The sequence below is a fragment of the Poecile atricapillus genome, chromosome 4 (assembly GCF_030490865.1).
Source record: "Poecile atricapillus isolate bPoeAtr1 chromosome 4, bPoeAtr1.hap1, whole genome shotgun sequence".
In the NCBI taxonomy this organism is placed as follows: Eukaryota; Metazoa; Chordata; class Aves; order Passeriformes; family Paridae; genus Poecile; species Poecile atricapillus.
Genome location: NC_081252.1, coordinates 42210325 through 42230732, shown reverse-complemented (window position 1 = coordinate 42230732; position 20408 = coordinate 42210325).

Sequence of the window (20408 nt, the reverse complement as noted above, 5' to 3'; positions counted from 1 at the left end):
GGCTGTGCGTAATATCTTGAAGCTGCTGCAAACAAATACAGATTTTTTTCATAAGAAAGTTTCTAGAAGAATTTAGAAAGGAAGATGAGTGGCTCTAGAAGCCATACTTATATAGCCATATATTATACAAGTGTTGTTCAAGATCAAGAAAATTAATGATTGAAAAACCAAATGTCCTCTAAAATGTAAAGAGGAAGGTTGATAAATGTAGATAAATTCTATTAAAACAATGACATAATATAATTAAACTATTTAAGATTTCAGAAATCTTTTCTTTCAGTCTCAGCTGCTGAATTGTGTCATACTTTTGTAAGGAAATGCTTCACACACACTATTTTCTGAATGAGTCCAACCAAAATATTAAAATATGTGAATATGTAATTGATTGATTTTGCCTTAAACAATTGATACAGATAGAAGTTTTGGTAGTCTTCTACTTTATTCACTGTTGGATTACTTAATAATATTTTTGTGTACCATACTAAAGATGTGCAGACATCTAGGCAGAACTTTAGCCATCCTGGCTGTCATGGTTTTGAACCAGTAATTAACAAAAAGGGGAAAAAAGAATTATTTATTTTTTGCTGTGAGATATGGATTAAAATAAAAGCAAACCAGGCATAAAACTTAAAAGGAGTAAAGAAAGTTTATTGACAAACTACAAGAATAAGAACACCAGAATAAACTTTTAGAAAAACCTTTTCATTTCTCACTATCATTTTTTTGTTCACATGATAACAGACAACAACTTTATAATTTTGATGGTTTAAATAATCTCGATTTTTTTTACAGTCTTTCTATCAGTTTCTGTAAAGAAACAGAAGTTCCTTTCTGTTAATTTATGGAGTTTCTCACAAGAAAGCTATTTTGTTATAGTTTTCTGTCTCCTTGATATCAGCTGCTCAGAGCTGCTGTTATCAAAGCTCACTCTTCCTATTCCACATCACTCTGAAATGTGTTATGGGTCATGAGTTTGGGGATAGCATTTTTAAGGATAAGTTAGTCAAAGGCAAAAAGTATTTTTCATCTGTTTCTGTGCGCTTCACTAGAAAACAGTTTTCTCATTACTTTTTAAGGCTTCAAATATTTTAGCACTTCACTATACCACAATTACTCTGCTTTTTACTCAAATTTACACTTTGAACACTCTATTCCTCCCCATACACTATCATGAATTAAAGGAGTTTTTTTCAGGACTCCATTGTCCATCTCCATAGTTTTAACAGAAAGATATTTCAGCTTAATTAAAGCATCTTCTTAATTCTCTACCTTTCTTGAAGTCTCTTTTCTTTCTTGCTACTAGTAGTTTATAAAGTCTCTTTTCATGTTGATCACTCTCCTTTTCTCTCTCTGGATAAAAAGATTAATCCGCAAGTCTTATCTGGATAAGAAAGAGTTAAAATCCTGCCCAAGCTTTTGTAGATGGTTCGGTGATCTCTGCTGAACAGGAGCTGGAGCTGTCTGCGATGAAAAGTTCTTCATAGCTGCTCTGGAGAGTGTGGTCGGTGTCTCTGCTTGCAGCAGGCCCAGAGCCCCTCTCCTTCTTCACTCGGCAGTTTTCTAGTGAATGTAGTTACAGCAAAACCTGCAGCCGAGCCAGAGATCGAGCCGGGCCCGGCCCAGCCCGACCTGGCCCGGGGCAAGCTCCCGCAGGCCCCATCTCCCGGCTGGGAGACGAGAGACGCGGCGAGTTCGGCTCGACCCCCGCCCGGCCACACGTGGCCGGGCAGAGTGAGAAGCCGAACCTCTGCTCACCTTTCACAGCCAAAAAACAAAGAGAGCCACAGCTTTCTGGTTGTACACTTTAAGGTGGGGTTCACAAGTTGATTTTACTTTTCAATGGCTAAAACTGCTGTCAATTCTCAGCAATGACCGATAATTGGTCAGGAGAAAAGACTCCCAGGAGTCCCCAGCAACTTTAACTTTCTTAAAGGTAAAGTAACCTCATGACACTGGCACAATTTAAGTTTCACTTCCATATTCAGGCTTGTCTCAAGAGTTTCCATGGTCATAAACCATTATCTGCAATGGAAATAATACCTTATGAGATTGCAAACTGTTTCAGTACCATACCTCACGATTCCAAGACCTTCAAAATGAATCCCATAGTGTTCTTAGTACATTGTACACATTCATGAATAATTGGAAATGAAGAAATATCTCTAATTTCAGAGAGTACATCTTGCTGTAGTTTGCATAATTATTATGAACATAGTACATCACATAAATGAAGGGAAATAGCTTTTAGTGCTGTGTTCTGTCACAAGAAAATAATAAACTAACAACCTATGAACTCTAGGTCCATTTGAAGCATATTTAGAGCCCTCATTAACCTACAGAGGCCAGTTTGAATAGAAGTCATTTAATGAAGACACAGAGGGTATTTTTAATAATTTATTATGATGGAAGAAATGGAAACAAGCTAGAAATGCAAGAGATTACCCAAATGATAATGAAATCCAAAAGTGGTGACATACTCATCATACAATCAGGCAATACAGATAGAAGCACCTGCTTTGGGGTTGTAGCCCAACAGCAGGAAGTAGTAATTTCCTTTGCTGTGGCAAGATCCACTTGTTTTCATTTTCTGTTTGCTTTTTGACACTTAATTTTAATGGAAAGCCTCCCCAGCAGAGGATATAGGACTGAAATTTGTCTCTTCTGTAGTAAAACAATCTATTATAGGCTAGGTGCCACACATTTATATTAAAATTGACAGAAATGCCTGCAAGATAAAGATGGTATGATTTTGTGTCTCCTCACTCCAGGATCACACAAGAAGGTAGAATATTTCTCCTCTGTATATTTTAGTGTGTGTAAAAACATCCATACATTGAATGAGTAGTGAAGAAGCTTTTGTAAAACTCCATATGGTGTAAGTTATCCTGCTATGTTGAAATGCAGTTTAAAGGTACTTGCAGACCATCGGACTCTTTACACCCTGAAAACATCCCAGACCTCTGTTGGTTCTCATGCAGAATAGAGCTGAATCCATTCTGACAGGCATGGAAAGAGGAGTGGGCTTGCTCAGACCATTACTGCTCTGAGTTGGGAGTGATGTGTCCCCGTCTTTAACTGCCCCTTGTGGAATAAAAGCAGACTCATGTTGGATAGGCTGCACCAAAGTTCACTGAAGGGACTGGGCTCCTTTCCAAAGTGTCTGCTGCCACTAAACGTTTGTGGTGGGCTCATAGTTTTGTACAAAAAGAGAAAAGTAATTTCAGAAGCTAAATCTCTTCTGTCCCATCCAAGTGCCCTGACCAGTTACTGGCATTTTTTCCTTTACTTCTTTTTTCTTCAGTGAAGTCAGAATTCTTTGTTTGCTTCATGGTGATAAAATTTCTACTAAAGTGCTTGTGAGTGTCTTTTATTTCTGCATCCAGAACACCCCATAGTAGTTTCTGTATTATAACCCTCTGGGAGGCGCAGGTTTGAAGTTTGTGTCCTACGTGCCCAATGAAGAGAGTGAGTATGACTTGCCTTCTTCAGAAATGTACAACCACTTTGTAACAAGGTGTTACAGGCACTGTGATCTGCTATGTTTTGGAAGAAGAGAATGAACTCTGCTCCATTTATGAAAGCAAAGACAAAGATGCCACACATTCAGAGAGACTTTAGCTTAAGGATTGGAGTTGCTTTCCATGGAGTTTTCAGTTAGGTAGGTGAAAGAAAGGATAAAAGGAATCTTTTTCCCATTGTTATTTATCAGTTGCATACTACAGGGACAGATTTTAGATGACCAGCATGCTTTTTTCACTGTTGTTCTCTATACACATGTAAAGGTCAAAGGCACCTAGGATAGGATCTGTTCTGAAGGATGGAGGTTCATCTTGAAGCATCAAAGTACTCAAATTTTACTAACAGAAAAGTGAGCTCATTAATAAAATCTTGATGTGTGACGTTTTGTAGAGAATGAATAGACACGATATGTCAATGTAATTAATGTAACTTGTACAGTTACATTTAAATTTTCTAACCATTTTTCTTGCAGTTATAGAATTTGCTTTATTTATTTAATCTAGAATTTAATTTATTATCAGCAATTTTGTAGGTAAACACAAATGTTTGAAGCTCTGTAAATTCTCTTTCATTTGTTGCTTTTGTAAATTTCCCCCAAAAGTGTTTTGTTTCATGCCAGCAACAATGATTACATTTGATTCGTATTAATTTGGTTTCAGTTTTTGAACCTGTCTATGCATGGCTTAGAGTCACTAATCAAATGGACACAGATATTGAAGCCCTGGGTTTCGAGTCTCAGTGCCATGTTTAACTTAATTTACATTTGTCATATGCATTGAAATTACTGAATCTGACATATTCAAATATTTTTGCTAATTGATGGAATAAATGAACCAAAGAAGCTGGAAAAGAACAAGTTATAGTTCAGAAATTTAATTTCTTGATAATATTCTGCATGACAAAGTTTTAGTTCATTCAGCCATATTTATGTGAAACACTCAGCACTACAGGAGCCCAGCAGGTCTTAGGAAATGCTCTGTCTCTTCATGATTGAATATTTATTAGAAAGTTGGTGATACTGATCTCAATCCCGGGAGATACTACCTCTTTAAATAGTTCAAAATTCTAAGCTGTAGCCAAAAATGATATGCATTGCCAATAAGCTTGAATATTGACTTGAGTATTCAAATATTAAAAAAAATTAAATTAGAGAATTTAAACATCCACTGAAATAGGTACTTGAATAGATACTAAGTGTTGCTAATCAATACAATTCATTTGGTTGTGCAAATACATATGAAATGGTCTAGTTATCAGTGCAAAACATTTCTCATGGGAAAAAAATTCTGAGGTAGACATTTATCAAGTCACTCTGATTAAATCCTGGCTCTAGGAAATAGTGCCATATGAGCTGGGGTTTAGTCAATCAGAATGAGATGAAATCCATATTACAACTTTCCAAACAATCATCTGGATGATAATGCAAAATTTTGCCTGAAGGAAGAAGAACAGAAAAAATTGATGACATGTGGTATTTCCATGGATATTCATGCTCTAATGAGAAGAATAACACCTGAACTGCAACCCTTTTTTTTTGTTAATACGGCATTATGAATTTATGTGACACCATCATCACCACAAAATAAAATTTAAAAAAAATATATTAAACAATATAGGTTAGATGCTATTAATTTTTTGGAATATCAAGCCTCACTTACACTCCATGTGTAAAAGATTATCCCATAGTAGAGATTCTGTCTGACCTTTACCTTGGCACATAACCATGACTGGTCTGTACATTTAAAATCACCTCATGTTTTACTTCTTATTTTGTACAGCAAAGTGCAACCATCCTCTAAGTGATAGACTAAATAGATTACCTCTGCCTTTAAGTGCTTAGAAGTGTCTGGTTTCCTGGTTTCCATACTATGAGGAAATGTTTGAAGTGAAACCTCAAGGAAAATGTTGACTAGTTAATAAATTTCCTCTCCTTGAAAATTTCTGTGAATGTTCAAAGTCACCTTAGCCTTTGATTTTAGAAAACAACCACCTGTTACTCTTTTGATATAAAAGATCAAAAGTAATTAGTGTGAATTTTAGGAAGTCTAGGAACCCATTAGAATATTCCCATTTTCTGTGTTCCTTTCAGGCTTTCATACTCTGAAATTCCCGCTGTAGAATAGTTTCTTCAGGGGAGCATTTGTAGAGATTGAATAGCTGATTTGATTCTAGCTTTTATTGAGCAAACTGAAAAGTTACTGCAATATGATATTCAGAGGATATTGTCTTTCAGACTGACTTTGCATGTTTTCCATATATAAAGTTCCCACAACTATTTTCTTATTGCCAGAACCTGAACATCATTGGTAAATTCTCATTTCTTAGTATCAGAGTGGTCTAATGGACTACAAGGGATGCCTACCAAATTAAACTAGTGTATACTTTACATCAACTCATGAAAAAGCTAGCAAAAAATAGATAATTCTACTTTGTCATTTTGTTTTTTTAACAATGATCAATTATTGTAAATGTAAATGGAACATACATCTAAACAATAATGAAATAAGTATTGTTTTTTCAGCTCAGTATTATAAGATTTTAATTTATAAATCTTCAGTGAAGAGATTGGTTATCCTTGTCAATATTTGATATCACACAGGCACAAGGAGTGGTTCTTAACTGGTATAAGGGAAGAAAACACTGTTGAATCTCAGCACCATATGACCACTCACAAATTGCTCATGATAATGTTTAAAGGAAGATTTCATAGAAGTCAGTATCACAGAGATATTATAAGAGTGTGAGTCTAAGTCACTTATTAACTTTAAATTCATACTTCTGATACTTTTAAAGGAAAACAAAACAAAACAAAAACCCCAGAAAACCCCAAAAGCCCAAAAATTTGGAAGTCAGTAGGACTATGTAACATATTTTGCAATAAACTTTTCAGTTATTGCTATGAAGAGATGCATATCTGTCAAAAAGAAACACTTATTTAGAAAATATTATAACATTTTTGACAGCTTTGTGTAAATATGATTAGATTTTTTTATTAATTATCTCTATTTTGTGGGTAAGCCTCATAATTAAGTAATTGATAATCACTTTCATTTAATTTCATTCAATTTTATTTCATCAGTATCTTGAAAAGGCAAAAATGAATATTTATTTTTTTCCTCTTTCCTCTCAAGCAAGAGATATGACTGGCCATTAGCCCAAAAAATGAGAAAGCCAGCATGCAGTTGAGTAGAATTTTTTTTTGGAGCATAAAGAAACACATATTTACTGTAGTCATGCATCTTCATGGCTTGTATTCAAGCAGGTAGGTGAAGCTCAGGAGACGGAATAGGGCAAAAAACAGATGCCTCAATATTGAATGATTCAAAGCTCTTTGTTCAATTTCTCTAGCTGGTACAGTAAAAAAATGTATATTTGAGGTAAGGTTGGAGACAGCTCAATACAGATAAGTTCCACTAAAATACAAAAGGGCTGTTAAAATACAGTTGTTTTAAGGAAGTAACCTCAATAATATATTGATCTAGTAATACTATATTTTAAACAGTTCCAATGCTTTTGGACATCCCAAGTAGGTTGGTTTTTAATTATTTTCTAATAAAAGGAAATACTTTCAGTCTGATATTTAAATCAAGTAATTCTTTTTAGAATATATAAAATGCTCTAAAGTATCAGAAGTGAAACATCTTAAGCGATACCAGCCATGTTTTAGGACAATAGGAGAAAAATAATACACTAATTTTTTATTAAGATATCATTAAATTGAACAGATTTTTCTTTTAGCTAATGACCTATCACTAACTATACTTTTTCCTTCATGTATTAATTTTGTATAGCAGCAAAGATGTAACTTCAGAGCTCTTTACATATAAGTATGTTCTAATCCATTGAGCACATTCTTATGTTGCTAAAAATATGACCTGAAATGAAGAGTATTTAGAAACCTTATTATAAGGAATAAGTACTTCAGAAATTACAAGTGGGTACATTTTCACATAGTCACTCTGTTTATTTCAAATGATGATTTTTATCTTGACTGTTATGTGGAAGGGCCCTATGCTTTGCAGACTCTTACTTGAAGTAGACTAAAAAAATCAATTTTTATACTGCATTGCCCTTAATGAATAAATTAAGGACTATTTCTAGTATGAGTTTTTAATAAAAATCATAGCTTTAATGAAAAGAATGATGATGAGAATGTTTGCTGATTTTAATTGTGGGAATTGAATAATACCACTTGAGAATTCCCAGTATTGAAAAGAAATATATTTTCCTATGTAGTGATTAAATGTATTTTTTTCAGATATTGGAATAATTCCAGTAGGTCTGTGTTTGCATATCCATATCTACAATAATGAATTGCCATAGACAGAAATACAAAGTGTGTTCATCCTCCCTGGGTTCTGAGAAAAGTATGATGTTGGGGATGATGCTCACTGATCACCTAGCAATTATTAATTTATTAATTGTATTAAATGGTAGTTATATTCAAGATATAGAGAGCCCTGAAAGAGGGATACCTGTGGAAATTACCCTGTCACAAAGAGACAACTGAACAAATACCTTCTATAGAGCAGGATTTGTTCTCCTAATTTGCCTTTAAATTCTCATTTTTTATGTCTGTCAAACTTTGATACAAATTTGGTTATGATGAATTGCCAGCCTGCAAAAAATTCATAATGTTTAGTATGTTTTAATACATTGAATTTGCTGAATACATTTGAGGCAAAATTTTGCTGTGCATTAGAAGGAAATGACAACTGCTATGACAGGGTGAGATGGGACAGAACACTTGGATGCAAATTCCAAATCCCAATTACAATCATAAAAATACAAAGCCAACCTGAGAGGGCCTGTATTTTTTACAGTATTTTTGGTTGTTAAATAGATATTTTGATAGCTATACTCTCTTCTGACAGTCCTCAAAGACATTCTTTGTACTTCCATTCGCTGGTTTATAGATGTCATGAAGGACAAACCTCCTTATAGTCTTTATTCTTATAAATTGCCCTTTAATATCTCTTTAGTAGGATTTATGTGATTAATCTGGCCCATAATGATGACTATAATTAGTGGGGAAAGAAATGAACATGGCTTTTCCTTTTGATAAAAGATTAAAAAGTGGACAGTTTCAAGCACAGGAAAACCCATCCTATTTCTGTCTCTGTGTATCTCTCTCTCCACCCTCACACCCCATCTGGGGTCTTTTTACACAGGACTTTTGACACTAAAACTTCGAGAGTTTTAAAGACTGGCTTGACCTTCCACAAGAGAGGAGAATGATACAGCTACAAATTCTACTTTTTAGCTGGGCCAAGAAAATTTTCTTAATTAGTTCATATTTTTCTCATCTTAAATATGGAAATTATCTTTTTTGACTTCCGTCTCTATGTTCAGAGATTGCTAGAGATTAGCTGCAGGAATGGCTTTCATAATTTATAAAACTCAAGTCACTTCAGAATTTCTTTTATTCTTAGGAAAATAAGTTTATTTCTAGAATTTCTTTGGAACTTTTACTGCTGAAACTAAGCCTTTGATATTCCTAAATACCAAAGTGCATTTTCAGTCTCATATTTTTAAGCACAATTACCACATTCAGTAGTCAGGCAGCTTGCTGTCTCTGGTTTTTTTTGATTTTTTTTCAGGAAAACCTACTTTGGAATAGAGGTCTTTCTAGGACATCTTAGTATTTCTAAAAATGAAAATAATGCTTAGGTTAGTTGTTCAAAAATGCTCATAAAAATTAGCTGACCAATAAAAGTCATTACATTTTTTACTACAGTGGAATAAATGTGAGATTCAACAGTCTGATGTTTATTTCAAATCTGTCCAACCAAGCTCAGCTCGGGATCTAATTGGTCTTACCTTTATTTTTATTCTACAGGACTCAAAATTTATTTTCATCTGTTTGACTTAATATTGGAACCCAGGAAATAAGTTAAATAGAAAAAATGTTGCTTTCATGCAATGATATATACGTATTTATATATATGTATTTATATATATATATATATATATACTAAGATTCTTAATAACAGCATCCAAGTTTTTAAGAAAATATTACATTAAAAGTAGTTTACAACACAAATTGATGACTATGAGTAGCACTGTCAATCAAGCTGTTCCAGGTCTGTTGCTCAGATATTCAGTTCTACTTACAGATTTTGTACCTGTAGTAAGTTCAGACATTATTCAATATCTTCCATATACCAAACCCAGGTAAGGACTACTCTCCTCATCATTACTGCAGAATAATTTAGTGGATTTTTTTTTCTAATATTGTTGAGCATATATAAATTATTTATGGAAAACTGTATCTGATTTTTTATTTTACAATAATATCTGGTACTGTAAAATAATTTACAATACAAAAAAAATTCTAAATTATTGCAATATTTTCATTAACAAATAACCAAAAAATAAGTCACTCACAGAAAACGTGAATGTTTAAAAATGGGACAGTAGGTGCTGAACAGATTATAGACAGATCACATTAAATCAAAGGTGCAGTACTTGTTGCATTCAAAAATGTAGAAGCTGAAACTAAGACAAGTGTTCTAGTTTTCAGTCCCAGAACTAACCGCAGGCCTGACCATGATTATTTTGGATTTTTTACTCATGATGTCTCCTCTGAAAGCCATGGAAAAAATTTGTTCTTTCTTCAAAAGAAGAGAGTACTGATCTCATGAATAATAAAAAAGAGACTAAATACTGAAGAAAATGGAAATACTTATTAGGAAAAGTTTTCTAGTCTGTATGTTATTAGAAAAGAATGGAGATAGGATTGGTCCTTGAATCCTAGGATTCTTAGACACTGCCTTTTCTGTACTTATTCATCATTAAAAGTTTAGGTATGAGACAAATTTTTATCTGGATTTGTCTTGAAATCTGTTTCACATAATAATCCTAGGGCATACAGGAAAAGTTGGTCAAAATATTGTGCAATTCTTCAGTTTTTCAAATGCATATAAGAATGAAATTGTGTATGATTTTCCAGTTTCTTTAAGATTATTTTCATTTAAGAGTTGCCAACTCATTAACATAGCTACTCTTGTGAGGTTTTTTGGGCACTAAATTGACCAGGAATCAGAATCATCCAGTTTGCAATCCAGTAAGGAACCAAAGATAGGAATACTTTGTCGTGATCAAGAACAACAAAAATTCCATCCAAAATGGATTTTCTCTGCCCTACATATGCTACAAAAATGTCCCAAGTTAATTAAAAGATCACTCAATGCCAATTCAAAATGAAAAGTGTGGAGGTTTCATATGACTATTTTGATCTCACAAAACTGTTATTTTTCCCAGTGTGAACTGTTGGAGCATCCACCTCTGGTTCTAATTTTCCTCACTTTCCAGGAGGATGAGGGGTTGTGTAGTCATACAAATAAAGAGAAATGACAGAGATGTGGAAATCAATACAGACATTTTTATTTACACCATAAAAAGCTATTTTGATTCCCATTTCTTTCATGACAGTTGAGATGAAAAAATTAATAAAGGAGATGGAAATCTTTGCAAAGTCCTAAAAAAATCATGTCCTTCTTAACTCCACTGTAGCATCTTTAATGCAGGCATTGCAATCTAGGATGTGCATTACCATACACTTAAGTTTTGCAATCTGTTCTCACAAATCAATTTTACACAGCTTGAGAATATGGGCAAGTTTGTATTTGTGCTATGAAGATGTTTCAGAGAGGAAAAGAATGAAAACAGTGTTGTAGCAGCAAACAAATCAATCGGACTGTATTAAAACTAAACCCACGATGTCAAAGATGAATGTAGAGACAGAAACAGGGACAGAGATTACCATGGGGTCTAGACACATACTGTGATTAATCATCACACACATCTGGAAAAGAAAAGCACAAGAAAAAAGGATTTTTTTCTTCTTTGTCTAGACAGTTCAGAAAGAAAAAAAAATTATATTATGTTCTCCGTGGATGAAGGAAAAGATGAAATAGATATTAACTGTTCTCCATTTGCACCAATCTGAAAATATGTCTTTCAGCTATATCTTTTATTATTTAGAAACAATACCATAACTAATTTTTAAACTCAGTACATAACTATAGCTGTTTCTTTTTCCAAGGTTCATTTCAACTTTAAAAACATATTAAATAATTATATTGAGTTTAATTTAGCAAAAAAAACAATTTAATTAAATTCAGCAAATTTGAATACAGGAAAAAGATGCTATACAGGGATTATTTGGTATTTTTTCCTTTTCATGGATTTTGCAATTACAGTCTAAAACTTATTCAGATGTAAGTATCACTGAATGCAATTCTAATTACTGGGAACATGACTCTCTTTGGCTACACAGGATAAGATAAAATGAAAAGTCTATTTAGACTTTTTTCCCACATGCACAGAATACTGAGACAGCACTATAGTGCTTAGGAACTAGCTGGTGAATTTTTCAGCTATGGAGACAAATTTCACCTTCACACAGAGGCCAATAAAACAAATATGTTTGCAGTGCCATATGATAAATAGAACCTATTAGTATAAAAAAATAATTCTGCAGAAATAGCTGTGAGGATTAGGTCATAGAAGCATCTGCGAGTCAGCTGGGAACAATACACCAGATTTATTTAGGATTACTTGATAGTTACTAGGTTCATGAAGTGGGGAGAGAAGGACAAATTTATCTAATTTTTTTTTTTTTTGGCCTTTGTATAAATTTCCCAAATACTCATTTTACTCTGGTTTTGCCACAACAGGCAGTAACAAGTGCCTTGCTCATTTCTTGTGCTTGTATAATTGAACATTCAGTACTATGTTCAGCATGTGCCAAGAGCAGAAAGACTTTTCACTATATTCCTGCTGCACATCTCTAGAGATCTACTCCTAGAAGTGACACTCTAGAAGTGGTCATCGCCTTCTGGACTTTCACCTGAGTTGACTGATTGCAAAAACTGCCTTCCAGACTGCTTTAGGTTTCTTTTTAACCTTAGATAGATAAAGAAGCAGTAAATGTTTTGCTGTATTCCTGAGAGTGGGGAGGAAAAAGTATACATATGGATGTATGCTGGGTTTCCTTTCATATTTGTAAGGATCCAGGAGAGGACTTAAGTGTTTTTCTCAGCTGAGTTCAGGACAAGATATATAGGGACTGTTATAGGGTTGTTGACCATTCTTTTCTTTTGAAAGCATTATAAAAACTTTGTGATTATTTACACTATTTTTCTCTTTCTCCCACCCTGCTCATGTAGCTTATGTTCTGTTAAAGGAAAACATAATTTAAGAGTCATTTTAAAATGTCTTTAGGAATGACAAAGTCATTAGAAAAAAGAAAAAGCAGCGCAAGCTGGGTGGAAAAAAATAGGATGGTAGAATGAAATACCTCTAAGGACAGTTTTGTTGTACAATATCTGGCCCTAAACAAATGCATGGGCCTGTTTCTGAAAATATATCACATTTGTCAAAGGAACAGTAATTAAACTGCTCCCTCTAAGCCTTTTTGATAGGCCATTTTCAGAATGAATGGTTGAGGCTGAGAAGGGGCACCTAGCATTTAAGAACTCTGCCTTTAGGGTATTATTCTCCTTGCTTTCTCATGCTCACACAATTTTGCTTTTTTTCCTACTATCTTAGAACAATGTTATTATTCACTGTTTTTGTTAGGGGGGACCTGCAAAATATGAAATAGTTGTCATGTAAATGTTATTGGTATTGCAATTAAAGCAAAAGATCAGTTTGTCACATCTTACACTAAACCTGATGAGAGAAATGTAAAGAGTTAACCATGGTGAAAATGGCAAAATATGCATTTTTTCATTAATTAATAGAAACTGACATAAGATTCAATCATTTGTATTAGATCACTCACAGCAATTATTAGCTTCTTAAAATGGTGTTTTGATGAGTAAGTAATAATAAAAAAGACACTCTCTGACCAAGATCCAAAATGCATTCCTTCACATGAGATAAAAAACTTAGATATGATGAAGTCACTCCTTAATGCATCATTAAGGAAACTGGAAGATTCTAGAAACTTTCTACAAAAATTGAAGTAACGTAATTTATGTTTAAAATATTTTTTGACCAAAATTATTGTTTCATATGACCTGTATGGGGGACCCATATTTCTTCATTATAGTGATCATCACACTCATAATAATATATCTGGATATAAGAAAAATTAAATAAGTAAAAAGAACTGTCTTTCATTTCCTTTAATACAGAAATTTCAGGAAAATAAATCACAACAGATTGAAATAGACAAAGTTCTGTGTTATCTCTAGAAATTATTCACAAATTCATAATGCCAGGTGACAGAAAAATGTTTACTTTTCATAATCTATTGCAGGACATATTTTACATTACTTCAGACAATTGCATCCCTATTGAACAACTTTACACATTTGTGATATTTCTTTTCTGATTTGTGTGTACCATATGGCAGTTCATTTCCATGGATCACAAATGTGTATTTCCAGACTGCCTAAAATGGACACTTATGTGTCATATTTTTAATGCATTAAGGTATACTTTTTTTAAAACTTTTTTCCCATTTTCAAAATCTAACTGTAGGAAGAAAGATTGCACAGATGCAAGAATTTTTCCAGCTATGAAGGTAAAAAGAAATCTGCATATTTTTGTTAATCTCTGATTTTTAAAATGAGATTCTCAGGACAATCGTTTTGCTTTGTTCTGTAACAATAGTTTGTATGTTTTAACTGTAGCAATACTAGAATGCCAGCAGTCCTGCACAGATTTTAGTCTGTGGGCATCTTAGAAACTTCTGAGATTCCTCAGTTTTTCTTTTTCTTTTGGATTATTTTTCTGAAAAAACTCTGCGAAGTTTGGAAAATATGCTTTCAATATCAGTCCTTGTGGATACACCATAATAAAAATAAAGCTGCCTTTATTTGTCAGTCAGAAACAAAGGATATCTGAAGAAAATCTAGAATGGAATGACTTTGCCTGACAGAAATAACCAGAATGGAAAGTCTTATAAAATAGAACATATACTGAAACTCAGGGAAAAACAATGGAATTAAAATACCAGAAATGCTAACAACCCAGGAGTTGTTTTTTTTTTCTTCTCTAAGAATATAAATGTTCTTCCATTTGAAGCAAAAAAATACAGACTTTTGATTTCTCTTTTGAAAAATTGCTTAATTTGCCATGTTTTAAGTGTGATAAGGAATTTATGGAATTTTTCTTTAAACAGAAAAAAATGTAATTATAAAGGGAAAAATATATAACAATTCCTAAGAAGTAGGTTGTTTGGCCATAAAAGGGAATATTTTAGATTTTCCCTTAGGACAAGTACAAATTTCTGAAACCTTTTATTCTGTGACTGCCACAAAATATGCACCTGCACATTTGCTTTCATGAGAACTCTCACAAGTTCAGCAACTGCTTTGCAAAGCAGATGCAGGGCCAGCTGATCAACATAGTTCCTACATTTCTATGAGGGAAGTTAGGAAGAATCTTCTGAAGAATAAACATATTCTTCCTCCATTTCTCCTTTTCACAATTACCCAGTGCAATAAGACAATTCACACTAACAGTTATTACAGGTGCTCATTTCTGACTAATTTACATGGCAATACTTGGTAAATAGAAAGTTGAGGTTTTTTTTAAATTTTCATTTTTCCCTTCACTCTGCATGCACAAATACACATTGGCATCTTGTGTAAAATTAGCTAGTTATTGATGTCTATTTCTTTTGCTTTGTATGAGTTTATAATTAGGTTTCTTTCACTTTTCACTATGCAAAATATGTACTAATAATTGTCAGCTTCTTTTAATAAATTAAGAAAAAGAAAAGTATACTTTAATCAACTTACAGCTCTCTGTGGTTAAATATCTTTCTCTTATGGTGTTCATTTGCAGTCTAGTTAAATATGCTTGATTCAAGGAAAATGCTTTAATCTTTCATTCCATTCAAGTTAAAAGTAACATGTAATTTGATGTCTTAGTGAAATGGTGACAGAAAAACATCTTTAATAACTCTCTGCTGAGAGTTTCCATCTTTGTAAGACTACAAAGTAGGTACAACTTTAAATGTCACAAGCCAATGTTTATTGCCAAACTTTGGTATGGAGAGACAGAAAGATGAGCCACAATGCAGACATTTACTGAGGAAATGTCCTCAATGATATTTGCAGATGTATTGGTAGACACTATTGTCTGTAAAGCATTGTTAACAACTAAGCTATTTTTTAATTACATTAAAAAAAAATTGCCCTGGTTATTGTCCATTATTTTGGGAAAGAAGGAAAGGTCCTGTGTGGGGCCAGGAACTTGCCTCAGTAATCCTTGTGGGTCCTTTCTAAGTCAGGACATTCTATGATTCTTTTATTCTATCATTCCAATGCATTTGTATAACTCCATAAGATGGAAAGTGTAAAGCTATGAAGTTAAGGCTCAATATCTAAATTAATTTTGAATGAACTATTAGATTGTTCTCTGCAAATGTTCTGTGCTCAATCCAGAAAATGAAGAGTGATATTTTTGGAGGGTACAAGGAAATCCTTAGATTTGCTGGCCTCCAAGCATGAAGAATCAATACAAATGGCAGATAAATCATGTGCACAAACTATACAGAGTGCACACAATAAATGTAACTAACTGAGCTTTGAAAATAACTAAGTTCCAAACAAAGGAAATGAGGTCAAGAGGAATCAAAGTAGCAGCAAATATTCCTCATGACACATACTGCACTCTACATCTGCAGTCCATCATTTCTCCACTGAGAAGAGAGTTGCAAAGCTAGTGAAGGCATATATCTCCGATCCTAAATCTGCAGCGACACCTCCCTGTTGGTCACAGCATCCACTTCCTGCTAGCATGGAAGAGCATTAAATCCCTTTTTGAACTGCAGGAATTCTCTCCAAAGGCCTGAGGAAAAGAATGGATTGATGTCTTTGTAAACTGTTTCTACAATGGCTTCAGTACTTTTAAAATAGATAGTTTATCATACAACTTCTAAATTTATAGCTGCAGCAAAAAAATAAGAATTAAATGTCAATAAAATTTACTACTTTATTAGTGAATATTGATGGTGGGTAGAAAATTGCATAATCAAAAATTATAATAAAGTTTTCAATAACTTTTACTGAAGCCTGAATACTCAGATGCACACTTTTTTCTTCTAGATGATACTAATGCCAACAGTTATTAAAGGAAAATCTTCCAGCAGGGACAACTGACCTCCTGACCAGAGGGACAGTCCATACCATATGACATCATGATCAGCATATGAAGTGAGGTGAGGAGGAAGGAAGCAGAAGGATGTTAGGAGTTATGCCATTCGTCTTCCAAAGTCACTGTTAACACGTGATGGAACCCAGCTTTCCTGGGGATGGATGAACACCTGCCTGTCAATGGGAAGTGGTGAATTTACAGAGTAAAATTTCTTTTACCTTGCTTGCATACAGAGTGTTTTACTTTGCTTTGCCTGTTAAAATATCTCAGCCCATGAGTTTCCTCCCTTTTACAATTCCAGTTCTCTGCCTGAGCCCACTGGTGGGGGAATGAGCAAGGGGCTACATGGTGCTTAGCTGCTGTCAGGGTGTAACCATGACACCTGGTTACAGCAACCTGACAAAAAAATAAATAAGAAATTCTGAGAGAAGAAATTGTTGCAAGGAGACACAGAACAGGAAGTGAGAGATGACTTCTGTGTTTATAAAAGTTCTTTAGGACCACAGGACAATACAAAATAAAACATAAAAACCCCAACATGGAGAAACATGAACATACAGCAAATGTCCTGGATGAAAAAGTAGTGTTGATAATATAGCTGTCTTTTTCACTGTTTTGGCTGATGAACCCTCAGACTGTGTAGGCTATGCAAGTATGAACATATACTCAAAAAGAGAAGTACCTAGAGAGGAAAGGAAAAAGCAGCTAGAGAAAGAGAGGAAGAGTCTCAAATATCTATTGTGTCTCCAGGGCTTATGAGGAAGTTGTTTTACTGGTCAATGTTTAGTGCTCTTTAAGACTACAGCACGAGACTGTGGTTTTGGCACTGTTTCCATTAAAATTCACAACTGAGCAAAAAAATCCAGTATGGATGGAAATCTTCTCAAGTGTACTTTCTGTGTAAATACATTTTCTAACCTGTTTCTTTGCCTCATAGATTTTATATTAATTGAGTGTAATGGCGCGGATCTCTCCCACAGTCCACCTTACCAGGTGGAACCACTTTTTCTAGAGTCATCTACTACTGACTAAAAGACAGAGCATCGAATAAGTCAGACAGAACAATTTTTCTCTTCCCAGGGTAAAAGGGATTGATGAGCACACTGAGCAGAGATTGCTACCCTCATAGGAGATGCATAAAAAATATGAAGCATTTAGGAGATTTACTCTCTTGATCCACACCTGTGATTAGTTCTAATGACTGTTAAACAATCCCAAGTTAAAATGTCTGCTATTTAGAGTCTGATTGTGTATGCTGTGGGCAAAACTTTCCCCTTTGCTTTGGCATGCCACACACTGAAGAAATGGAAGTGGTATGATGGCTCAAGGGCAGAATTTAGCATTCAGCTTCTAGAGTGGGCAGTCATTTTACTAAATGTGTGTTAGATCCTCAATTTAAAGTGCCAAAGCATACCCCAGGATTAAAGTAATACCATTTCCATAAAAATCAATGGGGAATTCATTAATATACCCACACACAGTGTTTCAAAACCCTGCTCTTAGCTTCCCAAAGCAGGAATGGGTGTGTTTATTCAAATAGTGTTAATATATAAGTTACATTACTAACTTAAAATAAGATCAATTCTAAGACTTTTGACTTTGAAGATTTAGTGGCAAGTATTTTAGGTCCAGAATATTAAAGTCAAAGAGAAAGTAATGTGAATCAGAAAGAGATGATAGAGGAACAGTAAATAATGAAGGAGAATGTAACTAGATAGAAAATATAAAGAACATTTAAAAGTCTAATAAATGACAAAGCCAGTTCAATGCAGATAAATGTAGAACAGTGGTGACTTTGATGAGTCTTTATAACACAGCTGTGCATGCATTATAAAATAGGAAGAACAAAAAGTGTTAGAGTCAAAAGAAAACTGTGTGTCATTGATGTAGGAAAAGAAAGCTCACAAACGTCTTAACACATGGATGAATGATGACTTTGAGAGAGTCTGTATGACAGAAGCCTGTTTTTCATAAAGTAGAAGTATGAAAGAGCAAGACCTAAAAAAATAAGAGAGGAAAAAAAGATAAATTCTACATCGAGTTTAAAGAATGAAAAAAAACACAGCAATGTTTCTGCAGAGGAAAAAAAATGATGTAGATGAATTGTGCTCACTACATTTCTAGCACTGATCTGACCATTCCCATTACACAAAAGTAGTGTTTACAGGAAGGATTGCCTTCTGTTTGGCCACTGTGCAGTGATTATTTCTCAAGTGTTTATTTTTCATGAGTAGTAAAAATACAGTGATAAGGATAATAATGTTCACACACAAAAGACACTGATGGGGGAGAAAATAGATATGAACATAAAAAAAAGGTATGGGGGAAAGGAGAAGAAAGGATCAGAAAGCCAGTAGAATAAAGAGACAAATAAATGTAAACGAAGTTGAAGTTGAAAATTGATTCAGAAAGGAAAAAACTTCTAAAATACATCTTTGGCTCATAATTCCCAAGCCAGCTTTAAACAAAAAGTATTTTGGGTCTACTGCAATATGTAGACTCTCTACAACACATGTGTGCAGTGTGGTTGAAATCAAGGGCTGCTCATTTCAGTGTCTCCTGACTGACCAGTGGACCAGCCACTTTTTTTTGTTGCACTGTGGTTCCTTGTCCTATCTCCCTCCTAGGCTGCTGCTCCTTCTCTTAGGGATTTAGCATAATAATGAAGCAATCAAACTCTGTATCTAGCCCAGGAGATTCCTGAAACTCTTTCTCACCCAGTGAATCTCCAGCTTTTTGAAGCACTATACAAAAACTTCAATCAGGAATTATCCTTTCTCTTAAGTGGTTCTCATTACTGTGGAGGTAAAGTATACAATACCTGAAGACCATGAAGATCATTTAACCCAAACTCAAGTTTTGGTTTGTTTTTTCTTGTGGTTAGGCTGTTGTATAAACTGGCACTCTGTGGAATTTTGGTGTCAAACTGGTGTTAGACCAGATAGCTAAATCCAAAATATAATTGCCAGATTAACACCTTCAGACCTTTCAGGTACAGAGATTCCATTTTGTCTCTAGCAGAGTCAGAAACTGCTTAAAATGGTGCACACGTGGCTAGGATTAGACCCCAAGCTGTTTGAAAATTAAACAGAAGATGCTAACGGTTCTAGAAACACTATTTTTTAGGCATCTAAATAGACATATCAATAAGCGTAATTTTGGTTGTAGGTATCTCAGTTCTAAGAGCATCCCAGGCTAAGCTCTTGAATAATTCTGTCACAACAAAAGGGGATATGTCTTATCTGAGAAAGTTCCTATATTAGGTTCCCTATAGAGTCACACAGCCATTACAAAATAGTTTTTATTCCAGTTCATAATTTTGAAAACTTTTCTCATAGAGAGAAAAAAAGCTGAAATAAAAATTGGAATTCTAATATCATTGTGTGATTCTGGGACATACCTGCATTTCTTTTCTACTGCAGTCTAATTCTATGAAAGAGTCAAAGAAAATCACCTTACTAAATCTATGTAAACCAGAATGTACTATAGTTCCATTTTGGCAGAAGTGACTTTCTGTTGAGTCTGGATCAGTGGTGTTAAAAAAAATTGGGTGCCCTGAGTGTGTACTATGCTGGATGCTAAAATATTTACTAGAGTTTCTGTGTGTTTAACTTGCCCTGGAGTATAGTTGGTGTACTTTAGTTCCAATTTTTTAATGATATTACTACTCCTGCCAGTAATTTTTATACCAGCTGCACTGGTCTAATTATGTGCTTTTCTCAAAAGTCTATTTTTGAAATAATTATGGCCTTTGAGCATGTAATAGACAG